This window comes from Nerophis ophidion, linkage group LG13 (assembly GCF_033978795.1).
Source record: "Nerophis ophidion isolate RoL-2023_Sa linkage group LG13, RoL_Noph_v1.0, whole genome shotgun sequence".
NCBI lineage: Eukaryota > Metazoa > Chordata > Actinopteri > Syngnathiformes > Syngnathidae > Nerophis > Nerophis ophidion.
This window is the reverse complement of record NC_084623.1, coordinates 61,394,496-61,401,105: the sequence shown is the minus strand read 5'-3', so window position 1 is coordinate 61,401,105 and position 6,610 is coordinate 61,394,496. Positions and strand designations below refer to the sequence as shown.

Below are 6,610 nucleotides of genomic sequence, written 5' to 3'. Positions count from 1 at the left end.
GTGTGTTGCCAGGGGAGACGAGGTGAACTAAGTCACCTCAACGTGTGTTGCCAGGGAGACGAGGTCAACTAAGTCACCTCAACGTGTGTCGTCAGGGAGACGAGGTGAACTAAGTCACCTCAACGTGTGTCGTCAGGGAGACGAGGTGAACTAAGTCACCTCAACGTGTGTCGTCAGGGAGACGAGGTGAACTAAGTCACCTCAACGTGTGTTGCCAGGGAGACAAGGTCAACTAAGTCACCTCAACGTGTGTCGTCAGGGAGACGAGGTGAACTAAGTCACCTCAACGTGTGTTGCCAGGGAGACGAGGTGAACTAAGTCACCTCAACGTGTGTTGCCAGGGAGACGAGGGTCAACTAAGTCACCTCAACGTGTGTTGCCAGGGAGACGAGGTCAACTAAGTCACCTCAACGTGTGTCGTCAGGGAGACGAGGTGAACTAAGTCACCTCAACGTGTGTCGTCAGGGAGACGAGGTGAACTAAGTCACCTCAACGTGTGTCGCCAGGGAGACGAGGTCAACTAAGTCACCTCAACGTGTGTCGTCAGGGAGACGAGGTGAACTAAGTCACCTCAACGTGTGTCGCCAGGGAGACGAGGTCAACTAAGTCACCTCAACGTGTGTCGCCAGGGAGACGAGGTGAACTAAGTCACCTCAACGTGTGTTGCCAGGGAGACGAGGTCAACTAAGTCACCTCAACGTGTGTCGTCAGGGAGACGAGGTCAACTAAGTCACCTCAACGTGTGTCGTCAGGGAGACGAGGTGAACTAAGTCACCTCAACGTGTGTCGTCAGGGAGACGAGGTGAACTAAGTCACCTCAACGTGTGTTGCCAGGGAGACGAGGTCAACTAAGTCACCTCAACGTGTGTCGTCAGGGAGACGAGGTCAACTAAGTCACCTCAACGTGTGTCGTCAGGGAGACGAGGTGAACTAAGTCACCTCAACGTGTGTCGTCAGGGAGACGAGGTGAACTAAGTCACCTCAACGTGTGTTGCCAGGGAGACGAGGTCAACTAAGTCACCTCAACGTGTGTCGTCAGGGAGACGAGGTCAACTAAGTCACCTCAACGTGTGTTGCCAGGGAGACGAGGTCAACTAAGTCACCTCAACGTGTGTCGTCAGGGAGACGAGGTGAACTAAGTCACCTCAACGTGTGTTGCCAGGGAGACGAGGTGAACTAAGTCACCTCAACGTGTGTCGTCAGGGAGACGAGGTGAACTAAGTCACCTCAACGTGTGTCGTCAGGGAGACGAGGTCAACTAAGTCACCTCAACGTGTGTCGTCAGGGAGACGAGGTGAACTAAGTCACCTCAACGTGTGTTGCCAGGGAGACGAGGTCAACTAAGTCACCTCAACGTGTGTCGTCAGGGAGACGAGGTGAACTAAGTCACCTCAACGTGTGTTGCCAGGGAGACGAGGTGAACTAAGTCACCTCAACGTGTGTCGTCAGGGAGACGAGGTCAACTAAGTCACCTCAACGTGTGTCGTCAGGGAGACGAGGTCAACTAAGTCACCTCAACGTGTGTTGCCAGGGAGACGAGGTCAACTAAGTCACCTCAACGTGTGTCGTCAGGGAGACGAGGTGAACTAAGTCACCTCAACGTGTGTTGCCAGGGAGACGAGGTGAACTAAGTCACCTCAACGTGTGTCGTCAGGGAGACGAGGTGAACTAAGTCACCTCAACGTGTGTCGTCAGGGAGACGAGGTGAACTAAGTCACCTCAACGTGTGTTGCCAGGGAGACGAGGTCAACTAAGTCACCTCAACGTGTGTCGTCAGGGAGACGAGGTCAACTAAGTCACCTCAACGTGTGTCGTCAGGGAGACGAGGTGAACTAAGTCACCTCAACGTGTGTCGTCAGGGAGACGAGGTGAACTAAGTCACCTCAACGTGTGTTGCCAGGGAGACGAGGTCAACTAAGTCACCTCAACGTGTGTCGTCAGGGAGACAAGGTCAACTAAGTCACCTCAACGTGTGTCGTCAGGGAGACGAGGTGAACTAAGTCACCTCAACGTGTGTCGTCAGGGAGACGAGGTGAACTAAGTCACCTCAACGTGTGTTGCCAGGGAGACGAGGTCAACTAAGTCACCTCAACGTGTGTCGTCAGGGAGACGAGGTCAACTAAGTCACCTCAACGTGTGTTGCCAGGGAGACGAGGTCAACTAAGTCACCTCAACGTGTGTCGTCAGGGAGACGAGGTGAACTAAGTCACCTCAACGTGTGTTGCCAGGGAGACGAGGTCAACTAAGTCACCTCAACGTGTGTCGTCAGGGAGACGAGGTGAACTAAGTCACCTCAACGTGTGTTGCCAGGGAGACGAGGTGAACTAAGTCACCTCAACGTGTGTCGTCAGGGAGACGAGGTGAACTAAGTCACCTCAACGTGTGTCGTCAGGGAGACGAGGTGAACTAAGTCACCTCAACGTGTGTTGCCAGGGAGACGAGGTCAACTAAGTCACCTCAACGTGTGTCGTCAGGGAGACGAGGTCAACTAAGTCACCTCAACGTGTGTCGTCAGGGAGACGAGGTGAACTAAGTCACCTCAACGTGTGTCGTCAGGGAGACGAGGTGAACTAAGTCACCTCAACGTGTGTTGCCAGGGAGACGAGGTCAACTAAGTCACCTCAACGTGTGTCGTCAGGGAGACAAGGTCAACTAAGTCACCTCAACGTGTGTCGTCAGGGAGACGAGGTGAACTAAGTCACCTCAACGTGTGTCGTCAGGGAGACGAGGTGAACTAAGTCACCTCAACGTGTGTTGCCAGGGAGACGAGGTCAACTAAGTCACCTCAACGTGTGTCGTCAGGGAGACGAGGTCAACTAAGTCACCTCAACGTGTGTTGCCAGGGAGACGAGGTCAACTAAGTCACCTCAACGTGTGTCGTCAGGGAGACGAGGTGAACTAAGTCACCTCAACGTGTGTTGCCAGGGAGACGAGGTGAACTAAGTCACCTCAACGTGTGTCGTCAGGGAGACGAGGTGAACTAAGTCACCTCAACGTGTGTCGTCAGGGAGACGAGGTCAACTAAGTCACCTCAACGTGTGTCGTCAGGGAGACGAGGTGAACTAAGTCACCTCAACGTGTGTTGCCAGGGAGACGAGGTCAACTAAGTCACCTCAACGTGTGTCGTCAGGGAGACGAGGTGAACTAAGTCACCTCAACGTGTGTTGCCAGGGAGACGAGGTGAACTAAGTCACCTCAACGTGTGTCGTCAGGGAGACGAGGTCAACTAAGTCACCTCAACGTGTGTCGTCAGGGAGACGAGGTGAACTAAGTCACCTCAACGTGTGTTGCCAGGGAGACGAGGTCAACTAAGTCACCTCAACGTGTGTCGTCAGGGAGACGAGGTGAACTAAGTCACCTCAACGTGTGTTGCCAGGGAGACGAGGTGAACTAAGTCACCTCAACGTGTGTCGTCAGGGAGACGAGGTGAACTAAGTCACCTCAACGTGTGTCGTCAGGGAGACGAGGTGAACTAAGTCACCTCAACGTGTGTTGCCAGGGAGACGAGGTCAACTAAGTCACCTCAACGTGTGTCGTCAGGGAGACGAGGTCAACTAAGTCACCTCAACGTGTGTCGTCAGGGAGACGAGGTGAACTAAGTCACCTCAACGTGTGTCGTCAGGGAGACGAGGTGAACTAAGTCACCTCAACGTGTGTTGCCAGGGAGACGAGGTCAACTAAGTCACCTCAACGTGTGTCGTCAGGGAGACAAGGTCAACTAAGTCACCTCAACGTGTGTCGTCAGGGAGACGAGGTGAACTAAGTCACCTCAACGTGTGTCGTCAGGGAGACGAGGTGAACTAAGTCACCTCAACGTGTGTTGCCAGGGAGACGAGGTCAACTAAGTCACCTCAACGTGTGTCGTCAGGGAGACGAGGTCAACTAAGTCACCTCAACGTGTGTTGCCAGGGAGACGAGGTCAACTAAGTCACCTCAACGTGTGTCGTCAGGGAGACGAGGTGAACTAAGTCACCTCAACGTGTGTTGCCAGGGAGACGAGGTGAACTAAGTCACCTCAACGTGTGTCGTCAGGGAGACGAGGTGAACTAAGTCACCTCAACGTGTGTCGTCAGGGAGACGAGGTCAACTAAGTCACCTCAACGTGTGTCGTCAGGGAGACGAGGTGAACTAAGTCACCTCAACGTGTGTTGCCAGGGAGACGAGGTCAACTAAGTCACCTCAACGTGTGTCGTCAGGGAGACGAGGTGAACTAAGTCACCTCAACGTGTGTTGCCAGGGAGACGAGGTGAACTAAGTCACCTCAACGTGTGTCGTCAGGGAGACGAGGTCAACTAAGTCACCTCAACGTGTGTCGTCAGGGAGACGAGGTGAACTAAGTCACCTCAACGTGTGTTGCCAGGGAGACGAGGTCAACTAAGTCACCTCAACGTGTGTCGTCAGGGAGACGAGGTGAACTAAGTCACCTCAACGTGTGTTGCCAGGGAGACGAGGTGAACTAAGTCACCTCAACGTGTGTCGTCAGGGAGACGAGGTGAACTAAGTCACCTCAACGTGTGTCGTCAGGGAGACGAGGTGAACTAAGTCACCTCAACGTGTGTTGCCAGGGAGACGAGGTCAACTAAGTCACCTCAACGTGTGTCGTCAGGGAGACGAGGTCAACTAAGTCACCTCAACGTGTGTCGTCAGGGAGACGAGGTGAACTAAGTCACCTCAACGTGTGTCGTCAGGGAGACGAGGTGAACTAAGTCACCTCAACGTGTGTTGCCAGGGAGACGAGGTCAACTAAGTCACCTCAACGTGTGTCGTCAGGGAGACAAGGTCAACTAAGTCACCTCAACGTGTGTCGTCAGGGAGACGAGGTGAACTAAGTCACCTCAACGTGTGTCGTCAGGGAGACGAGGTGAACTAAGTCACCTCAACGTGTGTTGCCAGGGAGACGAGGTCAACTAAGTCACCTCAACGTGTGTCGTCAGGGAGACGAGGTCAACTAAGTCACCTCAACGTGTGTTGCCAGGGAGACGAGGTCAACTAAGTCACCTCAACGTGTGTCGTCAGGGAGACGAGGTGAACTAAGTCACCTCAACGTGTGTTGCCAGGGAGACGAGGTGAACTAAGTCACCTCAACGTGTGTCGTCAGGGAGACGAGGTGAACTAAGTCACCTCAACGTGTGTCGTCAGGGAGACGAGGTCAACTAAGTCACCTCAACGTGTGTCGTCAGGGAGACGAGGTGAACTAAGTCACCTCAACGTGTGTTGCCAGGGAGACGAGGTCAACTAAGTCACCTCAACGTGTGTCGTCAGGGAGACGAGGTGAACTAAGTCACCTCAACGTGTGTTGCCAGGGAGACGAGGTGAACTAAGTCACCTCAACGTGTGTCGTCAGGGAGACGAGGTCAACTAAGTCACCTCAACGTGTGTCGTCAGGGAGACGAGGTGAACTAAGTCACCTCAACGTGTGTTGCCAGGGAGACGAGGTCAACTAAGTCACCTCAACGTGTGTCGTCAGGGAGACGAGGTGAACTAAGTCACCTCAACGTGTGTTGCCAGGGAGACGAGGTGAACTAAGTCACCTCAACGTGTGTCGTCAGGGAGACGAGGTGAACTAAGTCACCTCAACGTGTGTCGTCAGGGAGACGAGGTCAACTAAGTCACCTCAACGTGTGTTGCCAGGGAGACAAGGTGAACTACGAGCACTTCAGAGACTGGCTGCTACACCACAAAGAAGCCTTCACCTTGTCAAGATGGCTGCTGTCTGCAGGAGTTTGTGTCACTCTGACTGATGACAGTGACACGCCCACCTTCTACCAGACTCTGGCTGGTGTCACACACTGTGAGTACTCTCATACTCCACTACTTACACATACTACCCCATACATACATGTACCGTAGTACTTACACATACTACCTTATACATACATGTACTGTAGTACTTACACATACTACCTTATACATACATGTACCGTAGTACTTACACATACTACCTTATACATACATGTACTGTAGTACTTACACATACTACCTTATACATACATGTACTGTAGTACTTACACATACTACCTTATACATACATGTACTGTAGTACTTACACATACTACCTTATACATACATGTACTGTAGTACTTACACATACTACCTTATACATACATGTACTGTAGTACTTACACATACTACCTTATACATACATGTACTGTAGTACTTACACATTTTACTCTATACATACATATACTGTAGTACTTACACATACTACCTTATACATACATGTACTGTAGTACTTACACATACTACCTTATACATACATGTACTGTAGTACTTACACATACTACTCTATACATTCATGGTGACAGTGACACACCCACCTTCTACCAGACCCTGGCTGGTGTCACACACAATAAGTACTCTCATACTCTAGTACTATTATACTGTAGTTCTTCCACATTAATATGTGGAAGAGGTGTACTTACAGTACATGTATGGATAAGGTAATCCTTATCCATACATGTACTGTAAGTACACCTCTTTATACCTTATAGCTCCTTGTCTGTATTATAATGTAATATTTTATGTAATATATACATATTTTACATACACACTGTAAGTATATATGTACTGTAGTAATATTCATAACATGTAATATTTACATATTTTATAT

At 51.0% G+C, this 6,610-nt stretch overlaps 1 pseudogene; it reads right to left on the bottom strand.

Moving 5' to 3' along the window:
* LOC133564833 (pleckstrin homology-like domain family B member 1) overlaps nucleotides 1–6,610 on the bottom strand; it is a 689,899-nt pseudogene that overhangs the window by 17,343 nt on the left and 665,946 nt on the right.